The sequence below is a fragment of the Adiantum capillus-veneris genome, chromosome 2, assembly GCF_014529385.1.
Source record: "Adiantum capillus-veneris isolate H3 chromosome 2, ASM1452938v2, whole genome shotgun sequence".
Classification (NCBI taxonomy): Eukaryota; Viridiplantae; Streptophyta; class Polypodiopsida; order Polypodiales; family Pteridaceae; genus Adiantum; species Adiantum capillus-veneris.
Window position 1 is genome coordinate 116,279,529 of NC_140932.1, and position 27,753 is coordinate 116,307,281.

Sequence of the window (27,753 nt, forward strand, 5' to 3'; positions counted from 1 at the left end):
ACAAGTACAGTGGTGATAGCACCGGTTCGCTATTCTGGCTGTACATTTTGCGATGTGTCAGAAAGCACGCTCTCTTCTAGGTAGCAGGCAAAGTCCCATGTTCCTCTTCTCCCCTACCTTTTGCTGCCACGAAGACATGAACATAGATTGTAGTCATGGATTTTGTTTTATGTCATACCTTGCAAGCTATTCAGACTTGGGCAAGTTGCATTCCATCATGCATTGCTATTGGCAGACTTGCACAGAGTATGGAAGCCATACAATGGCTACATATAGAGGAATGTTACTATTTACCGCTGGTTCTTTCTATTGACCATACTACCCGGATCCCTCGCACCATGCGAGTATGGTTGGAGTCAGCAATAGTTTCCACACCACAATGCTCTTCAGAGTCCTAACTACCTTGGTTCTTGATTTCTAATTGCTCGCTCCTGTGGACAACTCCTGCGCCCACTACCACATGACGAGGATGCACTTCCATTAGCTCTTGCTCCACAGCTTCGGCCAAAGATCCTAGGGGCTCGACATTGATCTTCAGCCTTGTAGCTGTTGACATGGTTGATGTATGCCTTTGAGGTTTCAGGCTCACCTTTGTTTATCACATTGGTTTACATATTATCCTTGGAATGTCAATGGATTGCATCACACTAGCATCAATGGCCCAAGACAAAATTTGCTTCGTAGAGATTTGTGCTCTCATGTAGATCGGGATGTGGATATACTTCTTGTATAGAAGCACAAGCTATGTATGGACATTTATTATTGATGTGGCAAGTTGTTACCTAGGGATTCCCACACATTTTTGGAAAATGAGATTGGCCAACAGTATTCTAGCAGTGGTCTATGCATTCTATGGGATCCGGTTTGGCGTGATTGTGTGCGAGACCATGGTATACTGGTACATGGTGGAGCTATGTGGATCACTCTAGAGATGGATGACTCTCTAGATTGTGCGATGTCTATCTATGCCTCTACTTTAGTTTAAGAGAGAGCTGGATAGGTTTTGGCAGCAGATTGTGAATATATTGCCTATTGTGGATTCGTGGGTTGTTGGAGATGATTTCAACAATGTAGAGACCTCTGAGGACTGACGAGTTGTTCAACCTCCTCCTCTACCATTTGTGGCACCATACAAGAGATGCTTGGGGCAGATTCCTTTTTGCAGCTTCTGGTGTAGATGCTTGTTATATCCCACCTGTGACTCACACTCCACAGTCTTTGTAGTTTTCGTGGGGTTTCAAAAAGGAGTCAAGTCGTTTGCTAGAGCGACTAGATAGATTTTACATTGGCTCTTGGGCAACATCTCATGGTGGGACAATCATGATTTTGCTTGCTTCTGTGCTCTCTCATCATGCCTCAGTGTCTTTGCATTTGAGATTCGAGATTTCCTTTGTCACAAATTGCTTACGTGTCAAGTCACTGAAGACCGACTGGGTTAGGCCTCCCCGAGCCTAACCCTAGCCAACCTGCAGATCCCGGCCGGGGGGGGGGCTAAACCCTGGCAAAAGCAGAAGTCTTTACCAATTTACAGATCCTCGTCGAGTGGCTCAATTATTAAAGAAGGGTTAGGATTAAAATCTTAATTGCCAGCTGACTTATGGGACCCCGTCTGATGGAGCGTGTTATGGACGCGTCTCAAGCTAGAAGAGAGCGAGAGGAGGCGCAACACTTATTCTTGATTACAAGATGTAATACTTGGTTAGGAGAACTTGATTACAAAACTTGGATTACAAAGCTTGACTTACAAGACAAGACTTGATAACAAGACAACCAAAGACCTCTTTTTAATGTAAGGACTAAGGAGGTTAAGATCTTTCTAGGTTCTTCCTTTTAAGAAGGTTAGGACCTTCTAGGTTGTTTCTTCTAAGGAGCTTAGAAACTTCTAGGTTCTTCCTTCTAGAACCTTCTAGGGATGATCAAGCGATGACATAAGCTATGACGTAAGCAATTGATGCAAGCGATGACATAAGTAATGATGCAAGCGATGACATAAGCAATAATGCAAGCCAACTTCTAGAACCTTCCAAAGAACTCTTCAATCTTCTAGAATCTTCCAAAACTTTCTTGTAGGAAACTCAAGAAGATTGACTCTCAAGAATCCGTGACATTACCCCCCTCTAGGGACGCATTCCACGAGGAGCGGTGGTGTTCGTATCGATTGGCTTGGTTTCCATGGATGTTGTTGGTGGAACTCATGAAGATTAGATGTTGGTTCCCATGTTCTCTCGCTAGCATCATATCCTTTCCAGTGTACAAGATATTGCAGCCTACCCCGTGAAATTCGAGAATCAAGTACTTTCTCGACTTCATAATCTTCTTGCCCATCGATCTGAACAGGAGGAGGGGGATGCTGGGTTCTTTGGGGATTGTTGGATGTGCGACAAGGCTCTAGAACAAAGATATGAAAGACTGGATGAATCTTCATGGATTGGGGCAATTGGACGATAGGTGACGGGAATGACTTGGCCTAGAATCTTGAATCATCTAAGCCTCTTGTAATCTAGCTTTTGGCAAGGACGAGAGGAGCGTAGATCATGACAGAAGCCATACTTTATCTCCCACTTTGTATGTTGGATGCCGCATCTGATGCTGGTTAACATTACTCTTGTATTTCTCTTTAGCTTCTTTTATGTGCATCCTCAAATCCTCATGATTTTGGATAATTGTAGAGCAAGGTTTATAGCAGCTGAGTTCTTCACTTGACGATTCACATAGATATCCATTTTGGGATGCTGACCATGGTTGGCAAAGAATGGGGTGTGGCAAGTAGAAGCATAGACAATGTTATTGTAAGAAAACGCTACCAATGATAGTAGATGCACCCAATTATCTTGATGATTATCAACGCAGGATCAAAATGTACGTACAGAACGTATTCGTACCGTACGGATGTTGTGTACGGATCTGTAACGTACGGAACGATTCGTACGTTGCAGTTTTTTTAAATAAATTTTGGCCAACTCTATTGCGTGGCTGAGGGTTTCGCTCAAACCTTGCGAGCAAATTTTTGGCCACAATTTGTAGACGTGTGTAACCAAGGTGCAGAGATTGTTTATTGCAGAGAAACAACAGGTTGCAAAGAGCTCTGTGTAGGTAACTACTCTCTCTCTCCTCTCTCTCTCTCTCTCTCTCTCTCTCTCTTCTCCGAGTTCCTCCTGTAGGCTCTCTCTCTCTCTCTCTCTCTCTCTCTCTCTCTCTCTCTCTCTCTCTCTCTCTCTTACTCGTGTCTGTCTTGCTGCTTGCGAAAGAATCTCCATGCCTAAGCCATGCAACCCATATTAGAAGGAGCATACCAATGTCATCCACATTATCAACACTCCAAGCCAAGCGGGTTCCGGTACGATGGCAATGCAAGTATTGCAATTCTCAGCTCACGAGTACAATTTCTCGTGTTGTCAAGCACTTGACAGGCATTGGCACGACCAATAATTGTGGAGGGTGCAAAAAGGTACTAGGGACAAGCTGATTGCAAATAATTATCCGGAAGTACCAACACTAAAAGAAAATACAGGTGGACAACACACACAGGATGCTCTTCATGATGCTCTTATTGGGGATTTTGGTGGTTCATCTTCCGAGGTTCAAGAGGAGCAGCCCACTGCTGGTTCTAGTAGAAAGAGGCCTCAAGTTGTGCAGGAGGAGGATGAAGGTTATATGGATGCACGTAGACAAAGCACCTTGCCTTCGCGTGTGAACTCTCTTTCTTGGGTGAAGGAGCGTCAAAAGGTTATTGAGATAGAGATTGCTCGCACTCTCATTGAGTGCAACATCTCCTTCAATGTTTTAAGGACTGAGCAATGGAAGAGGATGATCCGAGCTATAGCTGATGTTGGCCACAGATTCATGGTCAGGGGTGGAGTATAGGAAGATGCGCACTACAGTGCTTGATGAGCAGAAGGCTTTGATAGATAAGGACTTGTTCCCGGTCAAGGCAGGTTGGGAGCAGTTTGGGTGCACCATCATATCGGATGGCTGGAGTGACGTTCATAGGCGGTGTCAGGAGTTTTTTGGAGCAAGGGATTGTGCATATGAACATATACATGCATGGTGCATCAAATAAAGGTTTGCCCATTTTCCATAGCCAGGTGGTTACGTGGGACCCACATGTGTACAGGTAGGACACCATGTACATAGTGCATCGATTTTCACTATTACCAGTACTAATGTGTTTCTTCTACAATAATGAGGAGTTGGTAGCGCTAAAAACTTCTCGAGAAAACTATCCGCGGGCCGACGACATGAGGTAAGCAGGTGCGTCAGATGGCATCGAGTGGCGTCAGGAGGTTGAACGGGGTCAATACTTGCACGCGGAGAAGTATGGACATGACGTGGGTGTTTTCTTGTGATACTTATGCAGAAAGGTCATCATGAGGACCACTTTTTGGGGCCACTTCACGTGGTTGCGGGATGCATTATTTGGAAAAACTGAGTGCTAGGTGTGCGGATGATGCAAAAAGGTGACAACTATGCACTGCGAGGTCAGTTTTTGGCCTGTTCAGGGTCCGTTTGAGGTCATCTAAAAGGCCAAGGGTGCCCAACTAATAAAGCTAAGTGTGGGAACTGAAAAAACTGAGAGAAGACCAGAAAAAACGTGAAGAAGAGAGGAGGAACAGCCGTAGGTGTGTTTTTGGGGTTTTTGGAGCCTGTTTTGGCCGTAAACTTCTCATCCGAGGTCGGATTTGAGCACTTTGATATTGTAGACTGGGGTTTTGTGCCGTTCCAGACACGATGGCGCTGTCCATTTTGCCAAATTCCTCACTCTTTTTCTGTTGTTTTTGCTGTGTAAGTTTCTCCTATAAGCGAAACTTCTGCTCCAATTTATGATTGTATCTGGTATCTTTTACCCATATTGTGTGAGCTATTTGCCCCATTGGTGTTGGCCCAAGCTCAATTGTATTTAAACATCAGAAATTCTCCTCTTTTGAGCTGAGTTTTTTTTTTGTGTGTGTGTGTGTGTGTGTGTGTGTGTGTGTCTGTATGGAGTGGACAAGTGGACAGTCGCTCTCCTCTCACTCCAGAGGTGTGTTCCCTGTCTCGGCCAGGTGTGTTGTGTGAGCCGAGTGGTGCCCCATAGTGTGTGTATCTTCCCAAGAGTGTGTCGGGTCGTTATAGAGGCGTTCTGTGTGTTTCCATCCCGCTCACATTCTTTTGGCGCCCCCACGGAGGATCTTCTTTGAGTACTTTCTACTTCGAGCTTCAAGCTTCGAGATTCAAGATTACAGGTTGAAGACTACAAATTACAGATTACAGGTTACAGGTACAAGTGATTCACACGGGTACAGGTAGCTGGAGTACAGTGATATACTAGCAGTGGTGTCACTTGCAGTTGTTGTGGGTATGCATCATTTGGTGCTTGTTTGAGCGCATTGTCTGCTGGATTGTATGTTACTTGTGGAAACTGCCATTGTACGCATTTGTGGAGCCATACTTGGTTGTATTTGGCAATCCCAGCCATTTCTGAGACTTGGTCTGGAAGATAGTCATTTTTGAGACTTGACTATACGCGATTTGCATTAGCCTTCGTGTGAGGGTCGATAGCGTGAGGTTTTTATTGAGCTGGGGGATTCTCAAATGTGGAGATCCTTTCAGTGATACAGGTAGCTAGAGCACCCTTTTCGTGACCTCGCCATAGGCTATGTACTAGTGAGTCCTATTTGATGCTCGGGTTCTATTGTTGACAGTTTATGCATATATATACAGTCTATATTTTGGGTTCCTATTGCTCTACTTCTGGGGAAACTTTGTCAAAATTTTTCCAAGTTATGATGGCTGGTTTCTTGGTCTTTTGAGCCATTTATGTTGTTATGTTGCTGAAATTTTGGCAAAATCAGAGGTTAAGTCAGGTGTGCCTTCTTGGGAGCTTCATGGTTGGCTTTAATGGATGATCAAAATGGCTCTCAATTCACTCCTTTTCATTTAACTCAAAGAATCCAGATAAATGTTCATGTGTCCAGGAAGATCTTTTTCCAGCTGCGCATAGTAGTCTTTATGTTCGGGCCAAGAAGATTGAGAGAGATCCTGGAATGTCCTTTGCCTGTTGTAATTCCAATGATTAACTATGAAAACTCATTTGATGTGCATGTGTTTGTCCTTATCTAAAGTTTAGCTCCATTGAAGTTTCTGGGGATTGGGTAGTGAGAAGTTTTGGGTTCTTGCACGTGTGTTCGAAGGGGTTCTTAAAGCATTATAACTTGGGTAGCCATGGCTTTCTCTTATCTGGAGTTTCATGGAAGAAGTGATGAAGATGTGGAAGAATTTTTGGAAAAGATGGAGGTTGCCTGCATTAGCAACCAGATTCATGACCCTGCGCAAATGTTACGCCTTCCCCAAATTTGTTTGAAGAGTGATGCACGAGTTTGGTCTAAAGCATTTAAAGAGGAGTTACGTGTGGCTGATCCACCTGTAAGGTTGAGTTGGGACAATCTACGACATGGGTTGGAAGTGGAGTTTGTGAAGATAGAAGATCCTGACAAAGTGTGGCAAGAAGTACAGGCTTTGGTGCAAAAGGAAGGTGAGCCAGTAGATGCGTACATACGTAAGTTTTCATTGGCATGGGAGCGAATGTGCAAGGCCTTAGCACCACAGGTACCCCCGCCTGACATGATGAAGAAGGACAGGTTCTTGGCTGGTCTTTGGGAGAATATACGTTGGAGAGTGGAGCTAAAGAAGCCTAGGACATATGAAGATGCACTAGAGGTAGCAAGGAACAAAGAGTGGAAGCTGAGGAAAATGAGCCAGTTAGGGGTGGAGTCTTTGCCCATGAGGTCTGAATTTCAGCCTATGGACTCTTTACAAGGTCGCATGCCAGGGGTCCATCACGAACCAGTGGTTCCTGTTACTACTCAGGTTATGCCAGCAGTGGTCACTACAGCAGTGCAAGATGATGGGCTAAGGCAAGACATGAGGCAAATGGTAGATTTAATGAAGAATCTCAGCCTAAACATGTTAGGTCAAGTGGGAAATAATCGAGGTCGAGGGAGGTTTGCAAATCAGCCAAGAGGTGAAGAAAGGCCTAGGAATGGTGTTTGGACAAAGCAATGGTAGGTTTTGGAAGCAGACGCCCGCATGTTACAATTGTGGAGAGTTGGGTCACATCAGCCCGCAATGTGATAAGCCACCAAGGATGGGGGGAGACATGTATCCATTGCCAAGACAGGTGTTAACTAGGTCAAATGATTATGGCATCGAAATTAAGGGAGATGAAGGAACCAGTGGATTAACCCAAGAGGAAAAGGGAAAGACAAAAGTGCTAAGTGAGTCACTTTGGAGAAGGCATCAAAGCTAGAGGATACATTAGTGATGCCTATTGGGAAGTGGACCACAGAGGATAAGGAAGGAAGAAGTGCCCTAGGTCCTAGTAAGAAGAAAGGAAAGAGCCATGAAGGCGAGGATGTCAAGGCCAAGAGGAAAAGGAGATCTCGTCGAAAGTTTCATGTTTCAGATTTTCCACTAGGGGATGGGCAATTAAGCTATGACTTGAAGGAGGAACTGACGAGCAGGAAGGTAGATGTTACTTTTGGGCAGCTTATAGAGATGGTGCCTAAGCTAAAGCGACAGTGGAAGAAGATGGTTAACCCAATGGAGAAAGAGCCAAAGAGAGGTTCAGTAAAGGTGTTGGCAATGGATGAGCTACCAGACATTTGTCCAATAGTAGATGTGTGGCGTAAAAGGAAAAATTTGGGACAAGGTTATGTGGATGGCAGAGCCCAAATATGCGTCATAACACACTCATGCGTTGAGAAGATGGGTCTCACAGTGGCTGGGGTGTTAGGTTTTCGGATCAAATTGGCAAACCATCAGAAAGTAAAATGCTTGGGTGTTGTAAAGAGCTTAGAAGTGGAGGCATATGATGCAAAGGCAATGGTTGATTTTCATGTGATGCCAGCAGGGTTGGGAGCATATCCTATTATACTGAGCAGACCATGGTTATGTGCAGTGGGAGTTGTTCAAGATTGGCGACATGGTACGATTAGCCTCTATGGAAAGACAGGTACCAAGAAGCTTTATAATATGGACACAAGGAAACGATTAGAGGAGCTTTATGAAGATAAGGATGAGTCTAGTGATGAAGACTCTTCCACGGTGACAGATGAGGACAATGATAGCACTACCAGCAGTGATGAGGATGGTGATGTTGCATTTCTTTTTATGGACAAAGAAATCCGGGAGTTTGGTTTAGTTGCATTTGCGAATGAGGTTGAAGATGAAAGTGAAGGGCCTTATGAAGTGATTGAAGGGCTGATGAAAACCAAGGTTGAGTTGTCAAAGAAGCAGGAATTGTTGACACAAATGATCAGTGGAGACCTCTCAGCTATGGAGAAGGATATATATTTGCACATGTTGGCTAGTTTTCCTGATTTGTTCGTTACTTCATATGAAGAGATCAGAGGGTTCAAGGGCGAAGAGATGCATATAGAGCTGAAAGGAGGTGCTAAGCCAGTGCGGCAAAGGCTAAGAAGGATGGATCAAGAGCAAATGGAAGCCTTGCCAGAAGAGGTGGACAAGTTATTGAAGGCAGGGTTCATAGTCCCTGTGGAGACCACAGAATGGGTGAGTCCAGTTGTAGTCAGTCCAAAGAAGGATGGGAAGTGGAGAATTTTTGTAGATTTTAAACCCTTAAACGCGGCCACTAAGAAGAACCCATATCCTCTTCCATTCATCGATCAGATCTTGGATTCAGTGGCAGGTTATGAGAGGTAGAGTGTGTGTGATGGTTTTTCAGGCTATTTTCAATTGAAGATTGCTCTTAAAGACCGCACAAAGACCACTTTTATTACGCCATGGGGCTGCTATTGCTACACAGTATTGCCATTTGGGTTGTCAAATGGACCTTCCTTCTATCAAGAGAGAGCAAATTGGGTGTTGGAACCATTCATTGGTAGTTGTGTTAAAGCTTTTATGGATGACTTCTGTGTTTATAGCAGTAGGGCTGAACACCATGAGAAGCTGCAGATGGTATTGGCTCGATATGATGAATGTGGAGGACAACTAAATCCAACGAAATGTCATCTAGCACAGCCAAGGGTGAAGTTATTGGGCCACATGGTGTCAGAAAATGGCATTGAGGCTGGTCCAGACAAGGTTAAGTCTATTATTCTTCTTCCATCCATAGTTACCAGGAACGGGAAACCGGAACGGGAAACCGGAACGGGAACGCCGAACAAAATGCCATTCCCTGTTACGGGTACTCACGTTTGAAACACGGAACGAGGATTCGGAACCGGAACTTGGAATGGGAACGGGGAACGGAGACCTGAAAACGGCCATTCCCTGTTACTATGCTTCCATCACCTACGAGTACGAAGCAATTGGCAACCTTTATACACAAAGTGAAGTACATGGCAAGGTTTATTCCATTGTCTTCTCAGATTCTTTATCCATTACAACAAGTGGCAAAGCATGATCCATTACAATGGGATGACAAGTGTGAAGAAGTGTTTCAAGAGGTGAAAGAGGTGTTAGGGGGGTTGTTAGCCATGCAGGCTCCTGATTGGGAGAAAGTGTTTTATGTAAATCCATCAGTAGGGGATGATGCCATTGGAGCCATGCTATTGCAAAAGGGGAAGGGCAGCCATTATATGAGGCCAGTGTATTGTGCAAGATGAGTGAAGTTGGTAGAGGAGAGAAAGTTCTCGGAAGTAGAGCTAGTGATGGCGAGTGTAATATTTGCTTGTCGACGATTTCGTCATTACTTGCTACCACGGCCTTTTGTTTTCTTGACGAGTTATGCCTTTTTGCCAGAGTTAATTAATGGTACTAGCATGTCAAATGTGGTGAAGAAATGGGTAATTGAGCTGCAAGAGTTTGAGTTCTCTTTTCTAGTGGAAGATAGTACAAGGGCTACCCTAGCTGATTTGTTGACCTACAAGGAGAATCCCCTTATTGTTAAGGAAGAGGTGGTGAGAAAGGTAGTTGAAGAAGTGCCACAGATCAGCAATGCACATGTGTTGTTCTTTGATGGTTCATACAGAAAGAGCCATGATGCAACTTCAGGGGGTATAGCACTTTATGATCCAGAGGGGAAGCTAGTATGCAAGAGAGGGTTCAAATTGGATGCTCATAGTAACAATGAGACTGAATATGGTACTCTGGAAGCCGGATTACACATTTGTTTGAAGCATGGGGTTCGAAGGTTGAGCATAAAAGGTGATGCCTTGTTAGTGGTGAAGCAAGTGCTGGGTGTGTGGAAGAGCAAGAACACCTCATTGAAGGAAATGTGTTTCAGAATTAAAGGCCTGTTAAAAAAGTTCGAAGCATGGAGCATCAGACACATTGAACGTGCTCTAAATGGAGAGGCACATGAAGTAGCTCAAGGCATGATTGGGGAGCTATTTGTGTTGAGGATCACTTTACCTCTTTATCATGGCCGGGAAAGTTTGGCTCAAGAAGAGGAGTTTTTGCTAACAGGAATCATTCCAAAGGAGATTCAGAAGTCTAAGAAGTATGGCTTTGTGCGTAGAGCATACAGGTACAAATTGATTGGTGATGTCTTATACATGAAAGGGGCTGATCTCGTGTTGAGACGTGTACCTTGGCGGGAGGAGCTTTACAGAGTGTTGGAAGAGAATCATGAAGGCGCATGTGGTGTCCATTTTTCTCTAAAGATCACCTTGCATAAGATTTTGCAAGAGGGGTATGTATGGCCTAGTTTGCACAAGGATGTTCACCATTGGTGTAGGTCTTGCAATAGGTGTCAAGCATTTGGGAAGAGAGTGTTGAAGCCAAAGCTACGAAAAACCATTATGGCGTGATGTGTTTGAAAAGTGGGGGATTGATGCAATAGGCCCGTTACCTATCACAAGCAGGGGCAAAAGCTATATCTTGACGGCAGTGGACTATCTCTCTAGATGGGCAGAGGCTATAGCAGTAAAACAGATCACTACAAAGGATGTGGCAAAATTTGTGTATGATGAAATATGTTGCAAGTTTGGGGTGCCATTAGAGCTACTTTCAGATAAGGGGCCAGGATTTAGAGCTAAACTGCTAGACTTCTTATGCACAAAGATGAAGATTAGGCACCAGCATACCACCCCTTATTACCCGCAGTGTAATGGCTTAAATGAAAGATTCAATGGTGAGTTGGTACAAATTATTTCTAAAGTGACAGAGCACCAAGGAAAGAATTGGGATTTGGAATTGCCTAGTGCATTATGGGCTTACCGTACTTCGGTGAAGACAGGTACAGGGTTTACTCCATTTCATTTGGTGTATGGAAAGGAAGCACTATTGCCTGTGGAGGTAGAGTTGCCTGCGGTCAAGATGTTAGAGAAGTTGCTTGGGCCGCCTAGTGATGCATTCAAAGAGAGGCTCTTGCAGTTACAAGAGGTCCAGTTGGATAGGATGAGCGCATTGGAGCATTATGGGCAGATGCAGGATAAGGCTTTGGCAAAGATAAATGAAAAGGTCAAAAGTAAGGGTATCAAGAAACATGACTTGGTTTTGCGCTACAACAGTAAGCTGGACAACACCTTCCAAAAGAAGTTTCAAATTAAGTGGGAAGGCCCTTTCAAGGTAGTGGAGTGTTTTCCAAATGGCACATATCAGCTGGCTAACCTGGATGGTGTTCTACATAAGTCAAGGGTAAATGGATTGCGTCTTAAATTGTATCATGCTAGATTGATGATGGTGGAGCAAGATGAGCTGTCTGTGGATCAAGCAGTGTTGGTGAGGGTTGAGGAGACCTGTGATGCGGCGAGTCTCATATCTCTCTTTGCTGCTGCTGATCATGAATGATCTAGCAGGCTAGGGGATGGGCAAATTATGTCAAGAGTTTTTTGGAGCAAGGGATTGCGCATATGAACATATACATGCATGGTGCATCAAATAAAGGTTTGCCCATTTTCCATAGCCGGGTGGTTACGTGGGGCCCACATGTGTATAGGTAGGACACCATGTACATAGTGCATCGATTTTCACTATTACCAGTACCAGTGTGTTTCTTCTACAATAATGAGGAGTTGGTAGCGCTAAAAACTTCTCGAGAAAGCTATCCGCGGGCCAATGACATGAGGTAAGCAGGTGCGTCAGATGGCATCTAGTGGTGTCAGGAGGCTGAACGGGGTCAATACTTGCACGTGGATAAGTACAGACACGACGTGGGTGTTTGCTTGTGCTAATTATGTAGAGAGGTCATCATGAGGACCACTTTTTGGGGCCACTTCACGTGGTTGCGAGACGCATTATTGGAAAAAGCTGAGTGCCAGGTGTGTGGATGATGCAAAAAGGTGACAACTATGCACTGCGAGGTCAGTTTTTGGCCTGTTCAGGGTCCGTTTGAGGTCATCTAAAAGGCCAAGGGTGCCCAACTAATAAAGCTAAGTGTGGGAACTGAAAAAACAGAGAGAAGACCAGAAAAAACGTGGAGAAGAGAGGAGGAACAGTCGCAGGTGTGCTTTTGGGGTTTTTGAAGCCTGTTTTGGCCGTAAACTACTTATCCGAGGTCGGATTTGAGCACTTTGATATTGTAAACTGGGGTTTTGGGCCGTTCTGGACGCGATGGCGCTGTCCATTTTGCCAAATTCCTCACTCTTTTTCTGTTGTTTTTGCTGTGTAAGTTTCTCCTATGAGCGAAACTTCTGCTCCAATTTGTGATTGTATCTGGTATCTTTTACCCATATTGTGTGAGCTATTTGCCCCATTGGTGTTGGCCCAAGCTCAATTGTATTTAAACATCAGAAACTCTCCTCTTTTGAGCTGAGTTTTTTGGGTGTGTGTGTGTGTGTGTGTGTCTGTATGGAGTGGGTAAGTGGACAGTCGCTCTCCTCTCACTCCAGAGGTGTGTTTCCTGTCTCGGCCAGGTGTGTTGTGTGAGCCGAGTGGTGCCCCATAGTGTGTGTGTGTATCTTCCTAAGAGTGTGTGTGGGGTCGTTATAGAGGCGTTCTGTGTGTTTCCATCCCGCTCACAGCGGCACATCATTAATATTCTTGTGTTGTCTTGTCTTGGCACATACTTCTTACGCGCTGTGGATGCAAGGTAGGCCGGAGATCACGTCACAGGTGAGTTTATCTTTGGGCACATCAAGAAAGCTATTGAGGAGATTAGGCCAGAGAATGTGATACATGTTGTGATTGAAAACGCCTCAAATTGTAAGCTTATGGGTGAAATGGTCGAGGCAGCTTACCCTCGGATTTCTTGGACTCCATGTGTTGCGCATTGTCTTGACTTACTTATGGAGGCTATAGGCAAGTTGCCTTGGGTATTGCCTATTGTTACAGGTGCCACTAAGATGACCACCTTTTTCCGAAAAAAACATAAAGCTTTAGCTATCTTCAGGAGCCACAATACACTTGACATGGTGCGACCCTCGAAGACCAGGTTTGCTTATATATATTTAGTGTTACAGATACTCTTCAAATTGAGGGATCCACTTCTTCAGACATTCATGGACCCGAAGTGGAGATTGATGCACCACTCGCAAACGGAGCCCACTAAATACATACAGCGACGAGTGCTCGATGAGTCCTTTTGGACACAGGTTCAGAGTTTGACAGTGGCATTGCAGCCAGTGTATGTGCTTCTACACTAAGCAGGAGGGGACTTTCGAAGAGGATGAAATGTTATGGGCATCTGAATGTTCAAACGATCATTGTATTGTTTGATTTTGGAAGTTCCCAAGATATCATAAGTGAATCTCTTGTGAAAAGTGTACGTCTTCAAACTTCTCTATCCCCACCCTCTGTCACGAGGACGTGGCAGTTATTAACCATGTCACAGAGATGTGGCAACTGCTAACCTTGGTTGTTGGTTTCTTTCCAATGGGGTTTATTTTATTTGTTTTGAGACCCTCTGTTTGAAGTAGCAAACGGTCGGACATTGTATGGCCAATGTGAACGGTAGATTCACCCGCAGACGGGCAGTGGTCGGCACTGGAATTCGAATGGTAAGAGGATGTCTAGGCTCAGAGCAAGATCATATAGGTCCCCCCGTCGCACTTAGCAAGTTGGTGGATACTAGGAAGTGAACTCAATTAAGGCGTAAAGTCAAGGTGGGACTACCAACAAAAAGTATCCGACAGTTGGGCCACATTGCATTTTTGGATGCGGTCCCAATGAGGATAGATGGTCAGAAGACCAGTGGGAGCCCAACAGAAGCATCTCCTAAAATTTAGGGAACTGCTATTTTGGGCCGTGAAATGTGTTCGCGTCATTACCTCCGGTATGACTAGGGGAACATTTTATAACTCTGCCGTGAAGTCAACTGGGCAACCGGTCAGGATATTTTTAAGCGGCAAACCCGAAACGGGAAAATGCTTGAAAATGCGCCAAGTGTCACATTTTCGTGAACTTTCCTCTTGCAGAAAAATGGGCGCTGATTTTTAAGCTGGGAGAGGCCTCATTTGCAACTTGTCACAGGTTAAGAGCTATGGAGTGCTTCCTTTCCCTCTCATGTACAGTGTGGTGCTAGGAGTGATGCCCTGCACACTACACACTGCTCTCTCTCTCCCCTACGTGCAGTTATGTGATGCCCCACAAGAGGGCTACTCATTTGACTGATGTACAGTTGTGTGGGTTCATGCTTTTGTGCTGAGGCAAGAGCCTCCTTGAGCAGGAACAGGGGTAGCTAACTGCTGCTCCAAAGCAGGCACTGGTGAGGGTCATAACCTCATCGTACAAGTGCAAAATCAGCGCTGTGTGTGCGCTGTAAATTCACTGTTTTTCAGCCGTACGGACGCCAGGATCATTGGGAATCGTGCCCCACTGGAAAAGGACAGTTAGGGGACTGTTTGGGGCTGAAAACAGGGCAAAAACCAGTAAATACAGCGTGCTGAATTTACTGTTTTTGGACAGGAATCAGAGGGTATACGACAGGGCAAGCGAGTTCCAGCAGGCGAATTGGTTTCGCGCAAGTTTTGGGGCTGTTATGCTGCCGAAATTTGGCCAAATCAAATGGTATCTAGGTGGATACACGTGAAGGATTCCCAGGACCTTACCTTGTAGTTTACCCTCCTAAAGAATAAAGAAATACCGAAAGGGGCGCCAATTTTGGGGCCTACAGGTTGTCGGCGTCTGCTCGGAGCATTCTAGCTTCCGAGCCGTGTGTGTGATCAAGTGTTAATTCCCGTTACAGGTCTCCTTTGCAAAGTGCTCTGTGTGTGTGTATAAAGTAAAGAATTTCGGGTGAAAGCCAACGCCTACCGCCCTACTGGCCGGTTTCATGGTTCCGTCGCAGGGATATCAATCACTTTTTCCTCAAAGAGTGAGCCTGGATTGTTCAGGGTAAAGACACACAGTGCAAGAACGCGGGGATTACACTATGGCCGACAAGGGGAAGGGAATTATGGAAGAGGGTTCCTCTTCAAAAGACAGGCAGGAGATTCCTATGGTTTTTGAGATTGGCGAGAGCTCACGGCCACGTCAGTCTGTACCTCCTGTCAACGTGAATGTCCCTCCAGTAGTACAGGGCTTTATGACAGGGCAACTTGAGGATGATGCGTTTAAGACTCAGTTAGTTGCCGCGGTGAATGTCTTTTCGCAGCTGGTGCAAAATCCGAGGTTTATGGAATTCTTGCAAGCGCCACCAGTGCAACAACAAAATAGGCAACCTACGCCGCGTACGGAGCTTGTTGAAGCTCAAGCCCAGGTACTTCATGAGGCTCAGGAGGAAAGGGAACACTCGCATGTTGCGGAGTCGGGGGCTCCAAAGCAGGTTCCTCCCGTGCTTGAACAGGTGGCTAGAACGCCTATTCCACAGGTTATGCCAGTTCAGCCCGCCACCTTTCAAAGCCAGCATGCTGTCTTGAATGGACAGGGAGCTGGATACCAAGCTATGCACTCAGTTTTTCCACCACCCACGGTACATCCTGGGTATTTCGGGGGTGGATCAGTGTTCCAAAGTATGGCTGGTTATGCGTCTGGAAGTCAGCCGTACATGCCAGGAACAGTGTTCGGGGGTATGCAAGGCATCATGCCAAACCCCATGTATGGTACTATCGGCATGCAACAAGGTTTCCAAGGCAACCAGGGCCAGTTTGGGGTGCCACAGGGTCATTTTGGCATGGCTGGTTTTTCTGGACAGCAGCCAGATATCGCACCTCTGACGCAAAATGTGAATGGCCAACACGTGCCGATCATGCCAAGTACAGTGCCCATGTTGCAAACCATTCCGTATGACAACTTGGGGGCACTAGAGAAGCCGAAGGCTTACAAAGAAGATGGTGCAGCGGTAAAGTTCAGTACCTTCAGTGGTTTCGAGGATAAGACAAAGGCACTCACTTTCCTCCAGCAGTTTGATACAGCTTATGCGGGAGGGAATTTTACAGAGGCCTCGAAGGTCAGGAAAGCTGCCACTTTCTTAAAGGACAATGCGCTTACATGGTTGACGACATTGTTAATGCAAGGACAGGCACCCGCCACTTGGGTTTACTTCAAGCAAATGTTTGCATCTGCTTGGCTATCAAATGAATTTGAAGCCGATGTCCTGACAGATTGGCACCAGCTTACGGCAGCTTCGTGCAAGAGCTTGCTGGAGTACAATAGGAGGTTTTGTAAAGCGTTACTCTCAGTGACCTCCTACAGATTTGTGCCACTGACAGAGCAGATATAGAAGTATTGTTGTGGGCTGCCTAAAGGGCTTCACGATTACTGTACAAAGAATAGAGTGGCTACCCTTACTCAGCTTATGGAAGTTGCGAACAATGGTCTTGCCTTGTTGAAAGGAGAGGACAGTGGATTTCCGAGCAGTGACAAAGGAGGGCAGCAAAAGAAAAATTCAGCGAAGAAGCCCTTTGTGAAAACGGCTCCTGATGCGTCACAGGGCTCAGAACAGGCCACCAAAGACAAGGATTCAACTGAGACTTCTGGAGCGCAGGCAAAGAAACAGAAAAGGAAGCCTTTTGTGCGCAAGTCGCTCGAGGAAAAGAAGGTCCTAATGGCTGAGAACAAATGCTTTATATGCGAGCAGCCTGGTCATATTTCTATCAATTGTCCACAAAGGAAAAGGCCAGCTGACTCAGAGGATAAAGAAGATCGAAAAGGCAAGAAGCCAAAACCCACGGCAGGTTTAGTGCCAGACATGGTGGGTGACAGGCCCAGCACAGATGCCAGTGAGTTATGCAGGGCATCGGGTAAAGTTAGGGATCAGACGGCACTCATCTTCTTTGATCCAGGTGCCAAAGCCAACTTTATCTCACCAAAGTTAGCTATGAAGCTGGGCATCAGAGCTGAAGAGATGGGGTACACCGCAGAGGCAGGGTTGGCATGTCCTGGCCACTCAGAGTGTGTTACTCCCATCATTGGAAAACTGCGTCTGCATATTCAGTCGTATGTGGACACTGAAGAGTTTTACATCATGCCGCTGGAAGGTTGTGACGCCTTGTTGGGGATCCCGTGGATGTTCCGAGTGCATGGAGTCTTGGATGCCTACAACAAAAAGATCACTGTACAGCATAGGGGCAAAACTCACATCTTGGATGTAAAGCTTAAAGGAGAGTCAGTCCCTATTGTATCTGCTTCTGCTATCACTTCTGTCATAAAGAATCATCTTTCTGTGTACTTGATTTTTGCACGTGATGTCTCAGATAGGGATCAGTCAAATTTATCTGTGTTAGATAAAGAAAGGTCAGCATTTTTGCAAAAGTTTAGTGACTGTTTTTCTGATTCATTACCGTCGCAATTGCCGCCAGAGAGACCTGAGGACCATCGGATAGATTTGGTGCCAGGGTGTAGCCCACCAAATAAACCTCCCTACAGGGTTAGTGCGGCGCAACAGAAAGAGATTATGGGCCAAGTTGAGGAGTTATTAGAGAAGGGGCTGATTCAGCCTAGTTCTTCACCCTTTTGCTCCCCAGTGCTCCTAGTGCAGAAGAAGGATGGCTCATGGCGCATGTGTATTGATTACCGTGCGTTGAATAAGAATACCATCAAGAATAGGTTTCCTATTCCTCGCATTGATGATATTCTCGATCGTTTAGAGGGTGCTGCAATTTTCAGCAGGATAGACCTTAAGAGTGGGTACCATCAGATTCATATAAGGCCAGAGGATGTGTACAAGACTGCGTTTAGAACGACATTTGGTCTTTATGAGTTTCTAGTGATGCCGTTTGGGCTAACAAATGCTCCTGCCACGTTCAACAGAATGATGGACCGGATTTTCCGCTCGCATCAACAGTTTGTTGGAACATTCTTCGATGACATGATTGTGTATTCGAAGAATGAAGAGGAGCATAGGCGTCACTTGATCATTGTGTTCGAAGAGCTGCGCAGTCACAGGTTACTTGTCAATCCTAAGAAAAGTGAATTCTTCCTTGAAGAGATCCACTTTCTGGGCCACATAGTCTCAAAGGATGGTGTTAGAATGGATCCCGCAAAGGTCGAAGCTATCAAGACATGGCCAGACTTGAAGACTGTGCACGATGTCAGAAGCTTCTTGGGATTGTGTTCCTACTATAGAAGGTTTATCAGAAATTTTGCAGAGATAGCATCGCCTCTTCACGCATTGCAAAAGAAAGAGGTCACTTTCAGATGGACCCAAAAAGAGATTTCAGCTTTTAGTCTCTTAAAGGAAAAGTTGACTTCAGATCCAGTTATTGTTTTGCCAGATCTCAGGAAGTCATTTGTGGTCCAGTGTGACGCATGTGGCAGTAGCATCGGAGCAGTGCTAATGCAAGATGGACGGGTAGTAGCCTATGAAAGCCGAATTTTGCGAGGGCCAGAGAGGACTATATGCAAGTCTATGAGAAAGAGCTCTTGGCCGTGATTCATGCGCTTTCTAGCTGGAAGCACTACCTCTTAGGTGCTGATTTTGTTGTCCAAACAGATCATCAGACCTTGCGATACTTCTTGACACAGTCAAAGTTATCCGAAAAGCATATGCGATGGGCAAACATTCTTTCCATGTTCCACTTCCAGATTATGCATGTGGAAGGCAAGAAGAATGTTGTGGCTAATGCGTTATCAAGAAAGCCACAAATTTCAGCTGTGTCAATTCCTTATCATCATGAGTTAGATGACATGAAGGAACAGTATACTGCTGATGAAGATTTTGCAAGGATCTTTGAACAGTTACAAGAGGGGCAACATCACGAGCACTACCTCCTCAGAGATGGTTTTATGATGATGCATGGCAGACTTTGTGTCACTAGGCCACTGCGACATAAGGTCATGGAAGAGAGTCATGTCCCACCGTATGCAGGGCATCGTGGCATTGATGCGACAGTTAAAGCGGTAGAGACGTTCTTCTATTGGCCTACCTTGAGGAGAGATGTGGATGCCTTTGTGCGAGCATGCATAGTTTGCCAAAAGGTCAAGTTTGACAGGCAAAAGGCACAGGGTTGTTACAACCACTGCCGATTCCGGATAAGCCATGGGAAAGCATTGCTATGGACTTTATCTTTGATCTTCCAAGAACGCCAACAGGGAATGATGGTATATGGACCATTATCTGCAGGTTCAGCAAGCAGGCCCATTTTATCCCTGTCAGGAAGAAGATAAAATCTGATCAGATGGCATGCTTGTTCATGTACAATGTGTTTAAGTACCATGGTATGCCACAATCGATTATCAGTGATCGTGATCCTCGCATGACCAGTTTGTTCTGGAGAGGATTGTTTGAGAACATGGGCACTACGCTCAAGTTTTCGTCTTCGTTTCATCCACAAACTGATGGACAGTCAGAAGAGGCCAATTCTACCGTCTTAGATCTGCTGAAATGCTATGTGTCAGATAATAAGGGCAAGTGGGAACAGTATTTGCCTATGCTTGAGTATGCGTACAATAATACGGTGCATTCGTCTACTGGGAAAGCACCTTTTGAAATTGTTGAAGGCGGCAAAAATGTTCCTCCCATTTTGCATACGAAGGACAAGATCTTTGAGGCAGATCGATATGTTGAGAACATGGATGAGATGTATAAGAAAATTAAAGTTGCCTTGGAGAAGACTCAGGCAAAGCAAAAAAAGGCTGCTGATCGTCACCGTCGTGAATTGTTGTTATCACCTGGTGATTGGGTTCTGCTAAGGTTCGAAAAGGCAAGGTTAAAGAAGATGAAGGGCAAGGAACGGCTGTTTCCTAAGCTCAGCATGCGTTACTATGGGCCTTTTCAAGTGCTTGACAAGATCAGCGATGTGGCTTACAGGCTGAAACTGCCTGATGCGTGGAAGATTCATAATGCGTTTCACGTGAGTCTTCTAAGACCCTTCGTGGGTGATGTGCCAGAAGATATGCCAGTTGAGGATCAGCCAGAAGTTGAGGAACTTGATGAGATCCTGGTACCTGAGCAAGTTTTGGCACATAAGGACAGAAAAGTTAAAGGACAAGTTGCAAGACGCTATTTGGTGAAGTTCAAGAACTATCCGCCTATGGATGCAAAGTGGATGGAAGAGCATGAACTGTCGGAGTCACCAAATGTATTGCAGCTTTACCTTGAAGCCTTTGGGTTACAGCCTACTTATGCCCCAACCCAACGTGTGCAAAGGAGGGGTAATGATAGAGCTAGTACATCAAATGTACATATGAGTTCAGTGTCATAGATGGAAATGGCAAAAGTATGAAGGCCTCATTAAGTCATTTGTATCTATGTATGTTACGACCTTTCTTGCGGATACATGCGATGATAAAAGAGTGTTAATAGCACAAGATCATCAATGGCGTGTATTTATGGTATGCAATCGAGCACGTTTGCGATTTCAAGAGGGGGGTATGTCACGAGGGCGTGGCAATTATTAACCATGTCACAGAGATGTGGCAACTGCTAACCTTGGTTGTTGGTTTCTTTCCAATGGGGTTTATTTTATTTGTTTTGAGACCCTCTGTTTGAAGTAGCAAACGGTCGGACATTGTATGGCCAATGTGAACGGTAGATTCACCCGCAGACGGGCAGTGGTCGGCACTGGAATTCGAATGGTAAGAGGATGTCTAGGCTCAGAGCAAGATCATATAGGTCCCCCCGTCGCACTTAGCAAGTTGGTGGATACTAGGAAGTGAACTCAATTAAGGCGTAAAGTCAAGGTGGGACTACCAACAAAAAGTATCCGACAGTTGGGCCACATTGCATTTTTGGATGCGGTCCCAATGAGGATAGATGGTCAGAAGACCAGTGGGAGCCCAACAGAAGCATCTCCTAAAATTTAGGGAACTGCTATTTTGGGCCGTGAAATGTGTTCGCGTCATTACCTCCGGTATGACTAGGGGAACATTTTATAACTCTGCCGTGAAGTCAACTGGGCAACCGGTCAGGATATTTTTAAGCGACAAACCCGAAACGGGAAAATGCTTGAAAATGCGCCAAGTGTCACATTTTCGTGAACTTTCCTCTTGCAGAAAAATGGGCGCTGATTTTTAAGCTGGGAGAGGCCTCATTTGCAACCTGTCACAGGTTAAGAGCTATGGAGTGCTTCCTTTCCCTCTCATGTACAGTGTGGTGCTAGGAGTGATGCCCTGCACACTACACACTGCTCTCTCTCTCCCCTACGTGCAGTTATGTGATGCCCCACAAGAGGGCTACTCATTTGACTGATGTACAGTTGTGTGGGTTCATGCTTTTGTGCTGAGGCAAGAGCCTCCTTGAGCAGGAACAGGGGTAGCTAACTGCTGCTCCAAAGCAGGCACTGGTGAGGGTCATAACCTCATCGTACAGGTGCAAAATCAGCGCTGTGTGTGCGCTGTAAATTCACTGTTTTTCAGCCCCACGGACGCCAGGATCATTGGGAATCGTGCCCCACTGGAAAAGGACAGTTAGGGGACTGTTTGGGGCTGAAAACAGGGCAAAAACCAGTAAATACAGCGTGCTGAATTTACTGTTTTTGGACAGGAATCAGAGGGTATACGACAGGGCAAGCGAGTTCCAGCAGGCGAATTGGTTTCGCGCAAGTTTTGGGGCTGTTATGCTGCCGAAATTTGGCCAAATCAAATGGTATCTAGGTGGATACACGTGAAGGATTCCCAGGACCTTACCTTGTAGTTTACCCTCCTAAAGAATAAAGAAATACCGAAAGGGGCGCCAATTTTGGGGCCTACAAGTTGTCGGCGTCTGCTCGGAGCATTCTAGGTTCCGAGCTGTGTGTGTGATCAAGTGTTAATTCCCGTTACAGGTCTCCTTTGCAAAGTGCTCTGTGTGTGTGTATAAAGTAAAGAATTTCGGGTGAAAGCCAACGCCTACCGCCCTACGGGCCGGTTTCACCCTCCTTGTGCAGGGGTTCTTTGAAGGTATGGACGCTTCGATCTTGCAAGAATGTGATGATGTAAAATTAATTATTCAACAAACACAATTCACTCGTCGCTTTGTAGTCTCTAAAGTTGTAGGATGTGATATCATTTTGGGCATTAAGTGGTAGGTTCAAGCCCATTATTGATTGGGAGAAGCTCACATTTCTTATCAAAGATAACGTGTCGCAACCTGTCCTCATTTGAGGCGAGAGCAGTACTCCCTCTCCCTCTCATCTCTCACGTCCAAGAAAACAAAGAGCTACGTAGAGGCGCTCAAGAGACGGTCATTCTATGTCAACCCCACATCAAGGAACTTGGGTATTCCCGAGAGGTATAGAGAAGGTTTTGTCAAGGTCAATTATATACTTTCCCAGGATCATCATTCCCCTACACACTATCCCCATCGACCTATGGACATTGTCTCCGACCAATTGCATGACACAAAACATGTAGCCAAAACCTAGGTAAATTCTTGTTTAAGAGGCTTTGCCCTCCCAAGATACGGATAAAGAGAAGCCAAAACCCAGGTAAATTCTTGTTTAAGAGGCTTTGCCCTCCCAAGATACGGTCTTTAGGGTTACCAATTCTCTTTGTTTGTAAGAACCCAAACTCATTTCAATTTTGTGTGGATTTCAAGGCAGTGTAGAAAAGGATGCTTAAATTTCGGAAATCGAGATCTCACAGGGCTGTTCCTTTGGAGCATCCATCTACAGGAGGCACAACAAGTTTTCACAGTGGACTTGACGAGTTGCCACCACAAGGATGGACTTCCAATGTCACGTGACGCAATTAACCCTATGTGTACGTAGACAAGCTACTTCATGACATGGGTTCAATTCAATTCAATTCAGTTCAGTTAGCTTAGGAAGTGTTATGGCACTTTTGTGAGTCTGCTCGCAGACCGTGCATGTCCAGGCACTTAGCATATCCTTCGGTTGCACACAACATGATCATCAGATTTTAGTGAGAACCCATCAGGAGCATTTTTACAATGCATAGACATATTTTCCCTATTTTAGCCAATTTTCACTTATTATTTTTAAGTGACTTTTGTTGGGAACTAGGTAGGGCAATTTTTTATAAGCAAGTACATAAGAAACCTAGCGCTAGCACTTTCTGGCAGAAGAGGCAGCAGCGACCTGACATCCACCAGTGCACCTTCTCAAGCAAGACCCCCCCGGCAAGAAGACTCAGCGTTTTCAGCCATCAACAAGAAGAGCCAGCGTTTTCCTTCCATTGCAGATCAGCCCTAGCGTTTTGCATTTGCAGGACAACCTGGCGAAAGCAGGACCATAGACCCTCTAGCATTTTTGCTGCAAACCCCAATTCAGCCCTAGCGTTTTTTATTTGCAGATCAGCCCCTAGCGTTTTGTAGATTCATCGCGACAAGATCATCAAAAACGTCAGCGTTTTCAGTTTTCAGCATAGACACACCGCAGTAGTAGTCCCAAACCTCATAGATCTCACCTTCCCGCAGCAAATCCTCGCCGCACAGTCAGATCCATCGAAGTTTGCAGTTTCAGCCAGGGAAAGGCAGATTTCAGCATCTGCGTTTTCAGCGCATCGTCGTCGTGTCGTTGTCATTGCCGTCCTCATCGACATAGAGTCAGAATTTAGCAGATAAAGATTTGCAGATTTCAGCCATTAGCGTTTTCAGATTTCAGTCCGTCTCGTCGTCGTCGTCCTCATCGTCGGCAAGTCCAAAGCGTTGTAGAGATTTGTGCAATCAATAGTAGACCGCTCTCGCCATAGAGAGTGGGGCCTTCGGAGGAGGGTTTGACAACATTCTGCTGTCGTATTCTTCTCTCTCTCTATCTCTCAGTCTCAGCACCAAGGTTGCTTTTTCCCACCTTATGTCGATTGGCCAGCCGTAAAGTGCACGGTCCGCTCTCAATGAGTGAAAAGAGAAACAAGGGGTGCGCCCGCGGAAAAGAGAAGAGCTCGGGTAAAGAGAAGATCCTTCTCTAACATAGATTGCAAGCTAAAGAAGAACCTCAAGACCCTCAAGAACCTCAAGAACCAAGACCCACAAGAACCCAAGTTCCTCGTGAACTAAAGAACCCAAGACTTCAGTGTATGGTCATTACCCGAAGCGGAATGGATACTACGTTGGAATATCAAGAGTTCCGATTTGGACGAAAGGAGAAGCTAACTCCTTGATCAAAACAGCCCAAAGGAGAAGCTAACTCCTTGATCAAAAGAGCAGAAAGGAGAAGCTAACTCCTTGATCAAAACAACCAAAAGGAGAAGCTAACTCCTTGATCAAAAGAGCAGAAAGGAGAAGCTAACTCCTCAATAAAAAGAGCAAACTGATTGTTCCTCGGAATGTCCTTCGGAAATGTTTGAGCTAACTTGAGTTGTTTTGCAGATATGCTGTAATCGTGGACGATTACTCTCTTTCAAGAAGGGGAGATGTAACAAACTGCTGACGTGTCAAAGCCTAAAGAATAGAGCCAACTTACAGATGACGTGGATGCTCGAGAGCAAAAACCCTAACCCTAATTTTTGTCAAAAACCCTAACTATTGAAACCCTAATTTTGGAAACCCTAACCCTAAAACCTGCAAACCCTAATTCTAGAAACCCTAAGAAGAACAAGTAACAGAAAAAGAAGTCCTACCAACTTATGGGGACCCCGTTCAATGGGGCCCCAAGTGACATAAAGGCATTAAAAATAAAGCAGAACACGCTCAAAAGACTTTGCACATCAAAATATGATGATGTGGCACCTGTACGGACGTTGCGAAATTCGCGGCGGATTTTTAGGGAAATCCCGAAATTTTAGGAAAGTGATTTTTTGGGGTCAGCTTTTCATATTTGATGCTTTTAGGCTTTGGGCTTTTAAATATGAGCCTTGGGGACCCTCTCTGGCACTTTTTAGCGCGCAGATTGCAGAGCAGGTGCTCCTCGGATGTTGTACTTTGCGAATCAGTAGTAATATAAAGAAATACCGAAAAGGCGCGCCAAGGTTTGGGGCCAATACTCTCTGTTGTGGAATTCCGCCACTCCGTGTCGCGGTCGTTTCTCTCTCTTTCAGTTCGGTTGTTATTGAAGTGCTAAAAGTTTGTTCAGTCTGGTTCTTTTCTATTGGCACGTGGTGCCCGTCTTGTGACAGCCCTACCTAAGCCTAAGGAAATTCATAAGACAATTTTCAGCCCTTTAAAGAGAGTCAAGGACTAAGCGATCCATCATCAGATGCACTAGCGCTAGAGAAAGGAGAGCCAGTGTTTTGATGCAAATCAGCCTAGCGTTTATGGACAGGGCAGATCAGCCAGCGTTTTCAGCCAATTAGCCCTAGCACTAGCATCCAACAACATATCAGTTCAGCATTTTCAGTTTTCAGCCTGTTCCATCGCTAGAACTCGGCTCGGAATTGCATTCGTGCGTCTCCCGTTGCAGTCCGGTACTTCCGCAACCCATTGGGCCTCTCCTCGGCCATTCCCTCACCGGCATCAAGTGCTCCATTGCTGTCCATTATCGGCATCATCGAGATCTGTGTTTTCAGCCCTGCTTCATGCAAGAGATCTGCTTCATGCAACAGATCTGCTGCGTTTTACGCTTCAAATACGTTTTTGCAGCCAGCTTTCAACCCTTTCATTTCTCTCACATCGGGAGCGCAAATCAGCCCCATATCTACCCCTTGGTGGCCATCCGCAATCCCACATTGAGAAGGATCCAAAGGTGCATCAAATCAGCGCCAGAGGTGCCTCGTCTTGAGGAGTTATCACGACAACAATCATCATTCGAGTCGGTAGAGTCTGCACTCGAGGTATTGCATTTGCGTACATTTACGCAATCTAAACCAAATACCACCTCGGCAATGGTGTGGGGGGACCCTTGAGAGGGTTGGGACCGACCCCATTGGATGTCATTCTCCTCTTCTCTTTCTTTCTCTTCCCTCTACAAATCTCTACTGTTCTCTCTCGTTTCCTCTCTTTAGGGAAAGGTAAAAGAACCATCATTCAAGCTAAAAGGAATCATTAATGCAAGGAAAAGAAGTAAAGTATTTGTGGAAGTGTAAAACCTAGATCTTCACCATTTCAATTCGGCTGCACCTGACATTAGAATATAGATCGGGCACTCTACAAATGATCCCACAACTGCAGGTCACGAGTTGGACTTCTATCACTACGATATGCAGCATCACTCTCTTCACCATGTGGAAGGCTCAATGTGCTCACATTCTGGGTTCACAGTCTTCCCCTACTTCCACAATTTTGACAACCATTTGGATTGAGTTGTTGCATACTCTTCGTAGTCAGTTGGATACTTCAGTTGGCTCCTCCAAGGCAGCGGAGCAGTGTAGATGCACCTTTCTTCACACATGGGCGAGATCATCAGTTCTTTTCAGTCGAGACCATGCCCACATGACCTAGCATTATGAACCTCCCTAGTGGTTCATTTTACACTCATCGTACATGCCACCTTGACGTTTACATAGCCTTCACATTGTTATCTCGCTTTTGTACTTACGCAGGGTGATAGGCCATTGAGCATCTCTAGAGGTCCCTTTTGTACACAGAATACAGCCCCTTTTCTGAGAGAGAGAGAGAGAGAGAGAGAGAGAGAGAGAGAGAGAGAGAGAGAGAGAGAGAGAAATGAAATGAAATGAAATGTTATATTAACGTCTTCAAAAGGCCAAAGTGACCTATGAGACCAGAAAGTTACAAGGTGGTGGATCTGATACAAAGTCAGAGTAACAAAATAACAACAATACAAAACAAAGATATATACTATGGGATCCTAGATTGGTCGATGTGAACTAAGCAAAAAAAGGGCGGCTTGCTGGGATAGCTGAATCACTGGAGATCTAGCATCGGTCGTTGGCGGATCTCATCAATCTCCTCCACGGTTAGTAGTTTGACCGAGCATCGTGCATGCCTGGCCAAAGTGCTCCAAATCTTCTGACGTAGCCTCCGTCGATGCTGTGTAGTCCTCCGCAGTCGTGGGCGCCTGGATTTCCCAAGTTCAGTCGCTCGGTCGATCAATGTGCCTCTGGTGTGAGACGAGAGGGAGCTCTGCTGTGGGAGTGGCTCCTGCGGCGACTGTCCCATGTCTGCTCTGAAGAAGTCTGTGATCCGTCTTTGAGACTGGCTAGCCTCGCCACTCATTAGGCTATCTCTGTGTCTGCGCAGCTTGAGCAAGAACAAACCCAGGCATCTCTGGTCCTCGTATCCCATGACTCTTGAGAGTGGTCCAAAACCCTCTCTGAACAAGCAATGGAAGCGGCCTCGTATCTCGTAGTAGACGGGGCAGCGGCATGTGTAGTGCAACTCTGTCTCAGGCTCCATGTCACACAAGGGGCATGTCCTGGCCTCTGTTGGTACTCCGCTGTATCTCCCAGTCTCAATCTGCAGCTGGTGAGAAGATGTGCGTAACTGGCCAATAGCACATCGTATCCCATGAGACAAGTGGGTGTCCATGTATCTGGGTCTCATCACAAAACCATCCTCCGTAAGCTGGAGAAGATGGTCTCTGTAGAAAGCCATCTTCGTGCCCAATTCGTGTGCTGGCTGTATCCATGTCCTCCTGGTGTCTAGCTGGGTCAGGTCTTGGCGGATGAGCTTGGGGATCTCCGAGTGTGTAAGAGTGAGAGATGGTGCATCCAATGAGT

At 45.6% G+C, this 27,753-nt stretch overlaps 1 protein-coding gene and 1 long non-coding RNA gene across 7 annotated transcripts in view; one reads left to right on the top strand and one right to left on the bottom strand.

Moving 5' to 3' along the window:
- LOC147463436 (uncharacterized) overlaps window positions 1-27,753 on the top strand; it is a 67,879-nt gene that overhangs the window by 12,720 nt on the left and 27,406 nt on the right. The gene's annotated exons all lie outside the window — the stretch shown is intronic.
- LOC147463437 (uncharacterized) overlaps window positions 1-27,753 on the bottom strand; it is a 67,167-nt gene that overhangs the window by 12,361 nt on the left and 27,053 nt on the right. The gene's annotated exons all lie outside the window — the stretch shown is intronic.